The 14,356-nt window shown below is 42.4% G+C and overlaps 1 long non-coding RNA gene across 1 annotated transcript; it reads right to left on the reverse strand.

Moving 5' to 3' along the window:
• Positions 1–6,823: 6,823 nt before the first annotated feature.
• On the reverse strand, positions 6,824–12,797 carry LOC123174553 (uncharacterized). Its single transcript, XR_006487152.1, has 8 exons — positions 12,238–12,797; positions 11,911–12,149; positions 9,546–10,404; positions 9,305–9,403; positions 9,180–9,217; positions 8,990–9,067; positions 8,206–8,324; positions 6,824–7,426 (listed from the first exon to the last, which is right to left on the reverse strand). It is a non-coding gene; the product is annotated as an uncharacterized lncRNA (long non-coding RNA).
• Positions 12,798–14,356: the final 1,559 nt, after the last annotated feature.

Below are 14,356 nucleotides of genomic sequence, written 5' to 3' on the forward strand. Positions count from 1 at the left end.
GACGGTGGTGTCGGGGCGGAGCTGGGGCGGCGGGGCGACGGTGGCGTCGAGGGCGGCGGGGCGACGGTGGTGTCGGGGCGGGGCGACGGTGGCGTCGGGAGAGGAGATCGGGGAAGGGGATCGCGGGCGAGGGCGAGGGAGAAAGAGGGGATCACGGGGAAGTAGGGGCGCACAATACTAATGGCGCACCACCCCTCGGTGCGCCATAAGTACATACATGCTAATGGCGCACCTCACCCTAGTGCGCCATTAGTATTTTTTTTTCTGCTCGAGCCAACGGTTATCTACCACCTGACCTGATACACGTCAAGTCTTCTGTACTAGCTCGACTGGTCAGCAGCTAGTTCTCACACCAGGAGGTCCTGGGTTCGATTCCCAGGCTCCACAATTTTTTTTTATGCATTTAAAATGCTGTTTGATACTTATTTGTGTTTAAATATGTTCAAACTTGTTTAAATCATAACAGTAATATTTTTTTATAAGACAGTAATAATTTTTTTAAAAATATCATCAAACAGTAATGCCGGTGGAGCGGTGGAGGGTGCGGGGGGTCGGCGGCGGCGGTTGAGTAGGGGAGGGGTGCGGGGGGTCGACGGCGGCGGTTGAATCTGTTATCATTGCCTCTCTCTCTCTCTCTCTAAGAAAAAAAATGTTGTAAAGGAAAATCTTTGCATTAGCTTCTAATTGTTCATGTTTTTTTCATTGTTCTATAATTACACAAGGAAAATCTTTGCATTTACTTCTAATTGTTCATGTTCTTTTCATTTTTCTATAATTACACATAGGTACAAAGTTATAAGAAACACTTTCAATATTTAAAAAGCAGGTGGGGGAAGAATATACATGAGAATGCCATTTGCGACGTCCTGGAAGATTTTATTTTTAGGTTTACTCGATCAAATTTTCACATTGTTCTATACCAACACGTACATGTTTGCATTACCAAACTTGAACACGTCGGGAATGCATACAGCTGAATCCTTGAACAATTTAATTGGTAGCATCAGTTCTACCATGCCCTACATTTTCATATAATACTGCAAAAACTTTTGAATAAGAGCTAAAGAAGTGGATGGAAGCAACAAGAGAACAAATAAAGGTAAACATGATGGATGCAAAGAAAAGGCTTTGGAGAATATGCTTACCGTAAGAGCAGCCAAGGCATTTCTTTGCGATTCAAATTGAACTAGCTCACAGTTCAGAAAATCTTTATATAGTCGCCTCTGAACAAAAAAACAAAAAAATGAATAGTCATTAGCCAATTACTCTACTAGTTTTGCATCTGCAACACTAATATTTATACCTGGCAATCTATTAAATTTCATCCAGATAATTAGTTCATTCTACTTCAGAAGCTTTAGTTTTAAGGGACACTTCACTCTTCATGCGTTGCAAGAAATATGGCTTTATCCATACTCTTAATTCCTGTGAACCAAAGTCTTTATCCATTATCTTAATTTCTGTGAACCATAGTAAAGTACGTTTGCGGAGGCTGGGTGCAGACCAAGCCCACAAGGGGGGAGGCGAAGACGAGGAGTGTGGCAAGAGGACTATACCATGCTCGAAGGGCCACCACACATGTGCCGCTAGATAGGGACACGACACACCTTGCCGTGCAGTCTTGCTACACTCCCGTCCACTCGATGGCGGACCATCTCCTTGTGTCGTGCTAGCCGGACGGTGGATCCCAGAATAATTAGAAGGTGTGAAAACAACAGCAAAACTGATGTATGTGAAAACACAAGGGCAAAACTGAAAGATTAGCCATTAAATCATATAGATAAGTACAAGATGAGTTATAATAATGTTTTATGCCAACTTCTTGCGAACATTTGAGAAAAGCTTTTCTGTCCTATCCCAATCATCCTACAATTTTATCATTAAGGTTGATAACTACAGGTATTTCTTGAATGCCAATCTTGGCACTTGGGAGTAGTAAGCTAAAACTAAGCTACCTCCATGAAGAGAACTTGGATTCGGTGTCAAGATACACAACTCTACAATTCAAGCCCCGTAGCATTGCGGTAAATTTGCTAACAATGCGAGATACATACAAAATTAGAGTGCTCAAATGAAACATGAACTAAATGTACAATAAAATAATCAAATTACTCCAGAGAAAGTAAGTAGTTAACTTTAAGTTCGCATAGTACATGGAATTCACTCCAAGGGGGAAACTGTCAAGTGACCCACGTAATGTCTCAAGACAGAACATGATTAACAATAGCATGCATGAATAATATGTTTTTGTAGCAATCAGCCCACAACAAACTCGTAATGCAGTGTCATAAAACATAATTAGACAAGGTCCACTTGTACAACTCTGTTGCATGTTCATGTAGTTAAAATTATAGAAACATGTGAAACCTGACACTGCATATACATCATAAAGTAGTTCATGCAAGCACATACGTGTTGCTGATCCCAAGGGCCCAATTACCTCAGTGAGCTTGCCCAGGGGGATATCTCCACCTAGCGCTTCATCCAGCTCGCAGAGCTCTCACAGGCCTAACCTTTGCTTGAATTGATTCGTCTTTGTATCAAACACATGTCCTGCACACAGTTGTCCCATCATTCATGACAGAAATGTACCTCTGTATCTCACCCAATGCCCAGGATTTTTTTGCTCTTGTTCGACAACTTCCTACCTGCAGCACTACTTCCATGTCCAGTAGATGCATCACTACATCACCATGTTATAAGTTTTAACTGATCTTGCTTGAACTGAGTCACGCGAGGCAATTAACCAATATTTATGGTTTGCACATACAAGATGAGAAAGGACACTCAAATGAAAATATGGTTGAAAAGATTAACAAGGATATTGAAATGAAATCAAAATAACCACCCTATTAAAATGATTCAGAAATAAGTACAACATGAAGAGTATGTTTGGTTGTTTTCCTTTGCTTTTTAATAAAAGTTGGGCTGAGGGGGAAACCATTTTCATTAAAAAAACAAGTAGAACATGAAACTAAGAATTATTTATATGAAGAGATCATCTCTTCTACTTATAATGGCGGATAGAAATTGAACAAACAAAAGAAGTCATGCCTACAATTTGCCTTCCAACAAACCTTCTTCTTCTGTTATGTGACCGTCACAGGGACAAAAATAAACCAATATAAACCCCAAAGCACCAACTTCCACCAAAAAGATTTTACTAAAACCAATTAGACTTTATGGCTACAAGCTTTTTGTATCAAGTGTTAGACCAATGACACAAACACAGTATGAGTTCAAGATGGCTAATTAGAAAATAATTGACAAGACAACTCTTGATTAAAAACACCATTAATCAAGCAGACACAAATTCAATAATTAAAATTAAATGGTCAATAAAGAACTAGACAACTCTAACACAATGAGGCTGTTTTTACTGTCTAAGTTTTACTATAAATTTTTAGTAACAAGAAATAAGGTTATATAGGCCCACAGGAACAAAGCATTCTTTAACGCATTTATGTATTGTATCGTACATACTCCAAACATTTGTTCGTTCATTATACTGCATTGTACTTCAACTACTTTACTTTTTTTGGGGCGAAACTTAGCCCCGGAGTAACAGTACTTCGTTTCAAGAGCTGCTCGCTCGGTTGGGCTAGCAGCACGCGTGTAAAAAAATGCTTCTTGGCTGGCCTCTTGTTATATCCACGCTACATTGCTGGTTTATGAGTTACTGTTTTTCCTAGTGAAATTTACCTAAGGAGTTTTCTAATACAGGCAACCTTCGGGTTTCAGAATGTGATTCTGACAGCTTCAATCCATTTGATCTGCATCTACACCTGCAATACAAAGAGATCAATCTTGGTAAGTGGCATTTATAAAGCTCTTTAACAAAACATTGCAAACATTTGACCCAGAGTTAATCTAGCCAGAAAGCTGAAGTTGGTCTAGGAAAGAAAGCGACCACTTATTAGTATTCATAATAAAAAGGGCATTGGATATATACAATTAGTTTGCAAGGTCTGATCCAAACAGAAATAAATAATAATAATGTCAGCATCAATAGATGCAGTCGAAACAAAACAAGATCAAACAAAAGATTGGTTCTTCCAGTCCCTTGTTTCAGGGCAGCAAATTATTCAGGAGAGGGAGAGAGGGGGTGGGGGAGGGAAATGAACCGACGAGGAGATTAGATCATGGGAATTGCATTTACTGGAGATTGCATGATGACACATCAGTGATTAAACTTTCAAGGAGTTAACAAAGATGTGTAGTCTGATCATGTTCGGGTGGTAGGATATGTGCAAAAAACATGGCCTACCTTGTTCAGCTGCCAAAGTTTTTGAAAGTGTATTACGACCTGGTTGGGATCAAAAGGCTTGCACTTACTAATAATCGATCCAGTTATGCAACTAGCCTGCTTATCCATTAAAAAAATACTACTTTGGAAACATAGAGCTGCTATTATGTCATCCAACTGTACAACTCAAGTGACATAACCGGCTAAAACTAACATTCTGAACACAAAGAAAGTGTATTCTTATGAAGCAATTCTGTAACATATATAGAGTGGAGAGAAGAAACATACAGTTTGGTGCATTACACTACCATGTGTGTCAAACTGCTTGCTATGATCTATATATGCATGATGTAAGTGACCATGTACTACAATAGAAGTTCCTATACATATGTGTTTTAACAAAAAAAATGATAGTACTACAATTGCAATCCAAATCGGCCAAATCTTGAATGTTTAGATGACCCAAACAAGAAAGGCATGCCAGCTTACGGGTTTGAGAGCTGCAGCTTGTCCGGCGACTTCGTGTCCATACCTTGTGTTCCACGCCCAGTAGAAGAACCATCTAACTGCATCAAGCTGACAAAAAAGGAAGAAGTTGTCAATTGGTGTGGCAGGATGTCTATAAAGAAGGTTAGATCAAGAAACAACATAAAAGGCCGACCAAACCAACAAGTCTCAGATTGTGATGAGCAATGGTGTGGCACGAAAGTCTATAAAGAGGAAGGTTAGATCAAGAAACAACATAAAAGGCCGACCAAACCAACAAGTCTCAGATTGTGATGAGCAATGGTGTGGCAGGAAAGTCTATAAAGAAGAAGGTTAGATTGAGAAACAACATAAAAAGCCGACCAAACCAACAAGTCTTAGATTGTGATGAGCAATGGTGTGGCACGAAAGTCTATAAAGAGGAAGGTTAGATCAAGAAACAACATAAAAGGCCGACCAAACCAACAAGTCTCAGATTGTGATGAGCAATGGTGTGGCAGGAAAGTCTATAAAGAAGAAGGTTAGATTGAGAAACAACATAAAAGGCCGACCAAACCAACAAGTCTCAGATTGTGATGAGCAATGGTGTGGCAGGAAGTCTATAAAGAAGATGGTTAGATCAAGAAACAACATAAACGGTCGACCATGGCTGGCTAACCGCTCAGTGTAAGGGCCACTACACACACTTGCGCCGGGCATGCCGATGGCAGTCAAGCTGAATAGTCTTAACTTGCCGCGTGCCCCTCCGCAGATCATCTCCGTGCTAGCCGGACAATGCAGCGGAGTGGCATGGCACAACCTTCATCTGTCGATCAATTTAGAAGACGCTACATGTGGGGATTGGGTAGAAAGAAGGAGGCGAGGGCGCTTAGCGGAGACAGGAGGATGAAGGTGTGGGGCGGGGCCGATCGAGATCAAGGGGGCATCCATTTATAGAGGAAAGAGCGTTGCGTGGCAAGCGATGAGCGAGCGGGAAACGCGGGGAGGCGTCGGATGTGAGCGTGATCCGCGTGAGAGGATGCCGCAGCCAACGGATCGAAGCAGGATGGATCGCGCGAGAGGGAGGGAGTAATGGAGCGTGCATGGGGCGGATCGATGGCAGTTAAATGCTGCGTTGGTTTTTGGAGGAGGAAGACGAGAGAATTAAGAGAGTCTCTTGAAGGAGATCCATTCATCCGGCCGCAGAAAACGGTTGGGTTATCCGATAGACGGTTCATTTCTCTCTGCCTATACGTGATTTATTGAGTTTCCTACTAATAAATAGTACTCCCTCAAATTACGTGGTAGTTTCCATATATGCTAACTATACGACTTGTTATGCAGTCACTTTTCTCCCATTTTCTCATGTAAGACCAGACTCGTGTTATAGCTGGGTTTTTTTTCTACTTCTTCATATTTGCTCATGCAAGACTTGTTATAGCCTGTTGTTCTACCTGGTATGTGCATTACTAACATAAAGACACCATGTAAACATCGCTCCGATCCAATTTCCAGTGGCACGTTTCGGAGTCCCTGCATTTATTTATTCAAAATTTGTTGCATTTGAATTGGAAAAACACCAGCCAACCAATTTCATCAACATACATACACGTATGGGACTTTTGGTTTTGACAAACATAAAACACATTCATGGAGAATAACCAAAAAACAGACATTCATTCATTCTCGACATTGACAAACTCAGTACAATCCACTTGATTCACAAGAATCAAAAAGGAAACACCTTCCTCGCCTCTCCAAGGGTAATGAAAATTTTCTTACCAAACTAAACACAAGTATGGACATATTAATTACTCCCTCCGTCCCAAAATTCTTGTCTTAGATTTGCCTAGATACGGATGTTTCTAATACTAAAACGTGACTTGATACATCCGTATTTAGATAAATTCAAGACAAGAATTTTGGGACAGAGGGAGTATCATTCTACCAAAACTAACTTGTACAGAATCTGGTTGATTTTACAACTTGAACAGGGCCTACGAAATTTACACCATTATCCTGTGGTAAACACGACAGCTTCAAACACAAGAAACGGTCTTGAGATTCCTTGATGCAATTAAATTAAGAATATCAATATAACTCTTGGTGCAATTAACCAAGAAAGAAAATTCCCATAATGCACAACATTTTACACCGCAACGTTCACACTGGTATTGCTTCCACCAGATTTGTTAAAATAGAAAGAAGCATGCAGACAGTGCAATATATTTTGACCCAAAACCAAGTTGATTATTTATGTCATCAACTACTCCCTCCGTTCCTAAATAAAAGTCTTTCTAGAGATGTCAATATGGACTACATATTTTAGAGTGTACATTCACTCATTTTGCTCCGTATGCAGTCCGAATTGGAATATCTAAAAAGACTTACAGTTACGAACAGAGGGAGTACTTCTCAGATGAGCTAATAAAAATATTTGGGGTCTACACAGCCCAGGAAGCACTAGCACTTTGTGTCCTTCCTTCACAGACATTGCAACATGACAGAGCCAAACTACATAGCTTAATTCTGAAACTAGACCCATCAACGCAGCATTTCATCGCCATGGCCGTGCACTGATGAAGGATACATCGGCTGATGGTCGCAGCAAACAAGCTTGACAACCAACATCAGGTGGCCCATGAGTGTATCAATTTCCCTAGGCCTGTAACAACCATGATTATCCAGGTTTTTCTTTTCTTTAGACATGCTCTCCTGTAATAATGTTGAAAGAACCAAGTCAGGTCTCACCAATCAACACATGACAAAGAAATAATCAAACTACCAGACACACAATGCGAAATAATCAATTTATTATGAGCCAATTTGCCAATTTGCAAACACGTGGCATATGCGGCTCCACACGACAAGCATGAATAACACGCTACTAAACAGGAGCAAAACCTCATTACAACAAGTTTAATAAGATAGTGATCAGAAACCTCATTAGAATTTGCGAAACAAGGCGTCCTTCTGCACAGCAAAATACCATAGGTTCAGAAATCAACGCAAGTTCACAAGCTAAGTGTTTTATATCGGTCCAAAAGACACCACAAATCTCAGAATTGTTGCCCAGTCCTACCAGCACAAAATAATATGCTACATGCGATGGCAACATACTTTGCTCCACAGCACAGCTCAACAAGAAAATCGAGAGATAAACCAAGAAAATGGACTTTCAGCAATGTAAGAGTTCCTCGAACCGCTTAATTATGGAACATATAATTATGAAGAACTCAATGACAGGGCACTAATCAACTAACTGAGCAAACATCACAAGGACAGATTATTGCACAGTTTATAACAAAATAGAATACATAGTTTATTTGCTATAGCCACTATCACATAAGCATGTTTGGCAAGATGACCACCCCACAGGCCAAACACTACACTAGAGAACCAAGGCTCGACAACAAGGATCACAGCATGGACTAAGCACAATGGCCAGGCACCATAGAGCAAGGGATAGAGTACAGTGGAGACCGAGCCACTACCTGAACCACGGTCGAAGGAGAGGCAGTTGGGGCGCTCTGAACTTGATGCCATTACATGGGGAGACAACTGCAGCTAGACAAGCATCGAAAAATCATGCACTTTCGCATGTACAAGAACCCTGTGAAACAAATAATCACATCAGTAATAGATAAAATCATAGCTAAATTAGCATTTTGGGGCTAAATCTGCCAAAACTGTGGCACTAATTAATACTCCCTCCGTTCCTAAATATAAGTCCTTTAGAGATTCCAATAAGAGACTACATACGGAGCAAAATGAGTGAATCTACACTCTAAAATATGACTACATACATCCGTATGTAGTTTGTATTGGAATCTCTAAAAAGACTTATATCTAGGAACGGAGGGAGTACAAGACAATCACAAGAAGCAAAAATGTTGACATAAGAGACCATCACAGATCAAGAAATCACATTGCTGTAGGCCCCAACGAAGTACCCATACATTTGGATTGATCAAACACAGAACATTTGCATGCAAGAGACCATTTCTAGAAAAATGCAACACTAGCTGAAAAGATACCCTATACTTAAACAACATCAAGTCATTTACCTAATGGTGAGCAAGTGTTATGAAGATTTCAAATTTTCATAAACGAAGACACATGCTTGGTCGCACTAATCAGTGTGCAATGTGAAGCTTATATGGGTAGTTCATGTGTGTGTGTAGCAAACTCAACCCATGTCAATCTGTCCCCACAGGTCGATGGCCGTGAAAACACAGAGCATAAGAGAAAGCTTAGTAGAGGAACTGAGTGGCTTACCTATGCTGGAGGCGTAGGGGAAGCCACACCGGAGGCGTCGGCGTGAGCTTTTTGTAAGCCAGCCATCCATGAACAAAGCTGCAAAGCAAAGAAAACAATTAAGAATCTAGCATTCCCATAAAAAACAGAATTACTGACAAAAACAAGAAACAGGTAACATCAAGTTTGGAGCAAAGCCAGGAGGTAGTACCTGTGGAAATCATCGTCGTCAAATTGGTGCACAATGGCCTACATCAAGGACCACAACAGACACATGGTCAAGACTAGATACAAACAAAAGAACATGTCTTTATTACGGAATCAAATCATACACACCAGTGGCATGGCCATGGTGGTTCGGTACTTGCTTGTAGAGGATGATGCAGAGCTCTAGGATGATGCTCTTGTCGACGCTGAGCTTCTCGACCATATAATCTGAGCCATACACAATCAAACAGCAGCAAGAACACATCAGCAACAGGCATACAGAACCCAAATATGCATCTCTCGCTGGAAACTCAAACGGATACTAGTAAAACTATTCGGTGAAGCCAGCACAGATGTTTCATGTATGTACCTTGGATGTTCTTCATGACACCGAGGTCGATGCCGAGGGCCACCGGCTCAGGTAGAGTGTCATTGAGGTTTGCATACAAAACAAGAATCAATGATCACATCACTAATTGATATAGTGATAGGTAAACTAGCACTTTGGGCTCAATCCACTAAAACAGTGCCACTAATTACTACTCCCTCCATTCCCAAATATATGTCTTTCTAGAGATTCCAACAAGTGACTATATACGGAGCAAAATGAGTGAATCTACACTCTAAAATATGTCTACATACATCCGTATGTTGTAGTCCATTTGAAATGTCTAAAAAGACTTATATTTATGAATGGAGGGAGTACAAGACAATCACAAGAAGCACAAATATTGGCATCAAAGACCATACAGATCAAGAATCCACATTGCTGTCGGCCCAATGAACTACCCATGCATATGGATTGTTCATCCAACATAGAACATTTTCATGCGAGAGACCATTTTCTACAAAAAAAAATGCAACAATTGGTAAAAAAAAGACCCCGTACTTGACCAACAACAGCAAGTCATTTACCCAATGGCCAGCATGAGTTACAAAGATTCCATATTTTTCCAAATAAATACACAAATGCTTGATTGCACTACTCAGAGTGCAGTGCGAAACTTCTATGGAAAGTTCTTTTGTGTGTGTTGCAGAACTAAACCCATACCAAGCATTCCCCACAGCTCGGTGGCTGTGGACACACATAGCATAAGAGAAAGCAGAGGAGAGCAGTTGAGTGGATTACCTATGCCGGAGTCAGAGAAAAGTGGCCACGAGAGGCGCAGGGGAAGCCACGCAGGAGGTGTCGGAGTGAGTTTTTGCAGGCCAGTCGTCCATGAACAAAGCTGTAAAACAAATGAACAACTCTTACTGCAAGTTGACAACATTCTTGAACGACTCCTACTTAAACTGCTCAACAGATAAAGAAGCCAACATGCTATACTGAAACAACCTTTTCTGGCCACACGATTAGGATGAACTGAACAAGAGCACCCTTTAAACTAAAATATGTCCTTCAGTTGATTTACAGATGATAGATGTTTTATGATGAGACTAAATTACGTCTTGTACTCTGTATCTCCAATTGTATGTCCAAAAAGTCCAACGATGCTATTTAGTATTCCCTCCGTTCCTAAATATAAGTCTTTTAAGAGATTTCACTATAGACTACATACGGAGCAAATTGAGTGAATCTATTCTCTAAAAGGCGTCTATATACATCCGAATGTAGTCTCTAGTGGAATGTCTAAAAAGACTTATATTTAGGAACGGAGGGAGTAGTAGATATAAGAAGACAAGATCGACACTCAAACTTCAGATTTCAGGAAGGAGAAACAACACAGACTGCACTTAGTTTTAGTTCTAAGTGGCTGAGTCAAGCATTATCCATGCAGTGACTGAGATATGCCTGACATACTAAAAACTTACAACATCATTAAGATAAATTTGACAATAAAAAAAGCAGAATTTATAATAATGGCTTGCACGATCTGTATGTAAACATCTCAGATATCTAATCAGATACAGTGCACAAAAGTAATAACCAAGTGTTCAAGTCAGCGTTCCACTTTGATAATACAAGATCATCAAGTTTACAGGATAATCTAAAGAAAATCTAAAGCAAGGTTACAGGATAACACAAGATCATCAAGTTCCATGCACGTTTACCGGAACGAGCGATGCAAGTCATGGCCGTTAGGAACTACTCCCTCCGTTCCAAATTACTCGTTGCTGAAATGGATGTATCTAGAAATAAAATACATCTAGATACATCCATACGTGCGACAAGTAATTCGGAATGGAGGGAGTACAACATGAAAACAAAATTACATTCTGTTTTCCCATGCCACATATTCAGTTCTCAGAAGCGTACACAATCGTATGGACAATTGTTCAGGAATCAGAACCAACTAATAAATAAGCAAACATACATAAGCTGTAATAACCAACAGTTCAACTCAGCATTCCACTTTGATTAGGTACATGTGCTTGTACTAATTCCCAAGGTTACAAGAATGAGCCTGATACTTGAGCTACAACAATGCTAGCAAATAAAAGGTGTGCTTTTTAACAAAAAGAAAATTTGAAGCAAGGCTCCATGATAATACAAGATCACCAAGTTTGCGTGCACATTTACCAATACGACCGATGAATGTCATGGCCATTAGCAACTACAACATGAAAACAAAATTACATTCTGTTTTCTCATGCCACACATTCAGTTTTCACGAGCATACACAAAATTGTAAGGATTATAGTTCAAGAACCAGAACAAACTAAGCAAGCAAACATGCATAAGCTGTATATAGAAAATGCATGACAAAGACAAGCAAGGGCCACCAGTATCATACCTGGAGTACAGAAGCTCATGTACATGTAGGGTAGAGAGCGTCAAATCATGCACACCGGAGGAATGGCCAAGGTGGTTGCGTTCTGCTTTAGTGCTTGAGAGTCTGGTGCAGAGCTTCAGATCTTGTCAACGCCAAGCTTCTCGACATTGGATTTGGATGTTTTCCAGTGAAAAATGTTCCACGAAGCCAGCCAATGCCAAAGGCCACGGTGTATGGTAGAGAGCGTCATTGATTGAGGTCTGGATACAATGCAAGAACATGAATCACGCTCGTATATTAGCCTGAGATAATGAGAGATTTGGTACAAGCACCAGAGAGCAGACATACCAAAGAGAAAGAGGAGGAGGCTGGTCCTCGCCGTGCTTGGTGCCCCCGTGGGTCATTTCGCCGGGCCGGTTCACTGCGTCCAACCTCGTCCCACGCAGGCTGCATCTCCTTCGGCCGTAAAACAGAGGAGACGAGGAGGGAGCTCGGGGTGATCAGCCGCGGCGCGGGATGGGCGCCAACGACCGGTTGCGGCTAGGGTTCGACGCGGCCTCCATCGGTCCATTTCCCCAGGCCGGTTCCCTGTGCCGGACCTCATCCCAGGCCGGATGCAGCTCCTTACGGCCGCAAAACCGAGGAGGCAAGGAGGCAGCCGAGGCGAGGACGGGCGCCGGCGACCCGTTGTGGCTATGGTTCGCCGCCGCCTCAGTCGGGCCGCTGATCTGGCGCCGCGGTCGCTGGAAGGTGAAGGGGCTGCGAGGCCTGGGAAGCGGAGGAGGGAGGACCCGGGCGTATGGTGCAGATCAAAGGAGAGACAGGAGGTGGAGCGCGGGCGGCGCCGGCGGGAGTACCGGCGGCGGTGCGCGGCTGCGAGGAGAAGGGGAGAGGCTCGGATGGATATCAGGGCTTGTTGGTTGGGGAAATACACTTTGGAACCTGCATGTATATACACCCTATATGGGATTTTTTTTATTATTTTAATAAAAAGTTAAAATAGGTAAGAACTATTTTGACAAAACACTTGACTTACTTTTGCACTAGTAAAAAAATCTGGATGAAAAAAAAGTTGACTTCACAGCAAAAAAGAATAAATTTATTTGCTATTATAGGTCACTATTCACACTATTTTAGCCAAAAATTTGTCTTTTTTGAAAAGAAGTCAAAGGTATATTTTTTTTTCTGGATTTATTTTCTCACGAGTACAATAGAAGGTCAAGTTTATTTCAAAAATATTTTCAGGAATTTTCGACTTTTGGTTGAATTACTAATTTTTTTTTGCATATAGGGTGTATATACACCCATAGACCAAAAGTTCCCTCCCGGGGTTGGGTATATTTTCTTTCTTTTGTTTGGGCGAAAACGAGGACAAGTGGATGAGGAGCAAATCGAATTTGTACCTCTCAATCCCTGAAGTTTATGTTCTGGATTCGCGAACCCCGGTTCATTAGAGTCGTTCGGTGTACCTGACGCCGGACCCATCTGACGGCCCGAACGCTCTGTCATGGTCTTCAACTGATCAAGATTCGTCCGTTAGAGACGCCTCCGAAAGGAGACGGGGCCGTTGCTGCGGCTGGTCCTCCTTGTCACCGGAGGAGTCCGCCGCGGTGGGTGCGGATAGTCCAGGTGAGTGAGGGCGGCGACGCCACGATCCGCCTGACGACGAGCTTCCCCCAATGCAGCTTGCCGACGCGGAGAATCAGGACTTCGGCATTGCCGTTGGGCTCAAAGAGGGGGGATGACACGGCGAGGGAGAGGAGGAAGACGGTGCGGTGCTCGGGATGATGCGGTTCTGGACGACGCGGGAGCGCGGCTTAAATAACCTCGGCCAGGCCAGGCGGACGAGCGGTCAACCCACTTCAATGCGGCGCAGCGGCCGGAGTTGGTTCCTCGGGATGCGAGGTTCGCATTGAAGCGGCGGCGACGCCCACGCCCGAGAGATCGTGCCCGTCTGCACCGCCTTCATGTCCGGTCAAATCGCGGCATCAATACTGACCGCTGCATACTTTGGGCCGGCATTAATGCGGCGTGGCGCGTGGGATGAAAAGCGCGGGAAGGGCGAACGGGTGGTTTGGGTGGGCCGAGGCGGTTAGAAGAGGGTTTGGGAGCGGTCCAGATTTCCCACAAAGCCTCCCATGTGTTGTCTCACGTTTGCGAGAGAAATAGCGTCCGGGAATGAAATGAATCTCCGGCAGCGGGAATGAATCTCCGGTGGTGAGCACGCCGTGACGACACATACTGTCGGTCTCTCTCTCTCTCTCTCTCTCTCTCTCTCTCTCTCTTCAGCAGCGGCATCGACTCCTTTTTGAAGACGTGCGGCGAATCCATTCCTCGTACGTTTTGGAATAAATATCCGGATTATTATATTCGAGCGTCACCAGCTTCTTTTTCTTTTTGTTTTGATTTGGTTTGATTTGATTTGAAGAACAAGAGAGAGAGGGAGAGAGAGAGAGAGAGAGATCTC

Source organism: Triticum aestivum, unplaced genomic scaffold (genome assembly GCF_018294505.1).
Source record: "Triticum aestivum cultivar Chinese Spring unplaced genomic scaffold, IWGSC CS RefSeq v2.1 scaffold46408, whole genome shotgun sequence".
Taxonomy (NCBI): Eukaryota; Viridiplantae; Streptophyta; class Magnoliopsida; order Poales; family Poaceae; genus Triticum; species Triticum aestivum.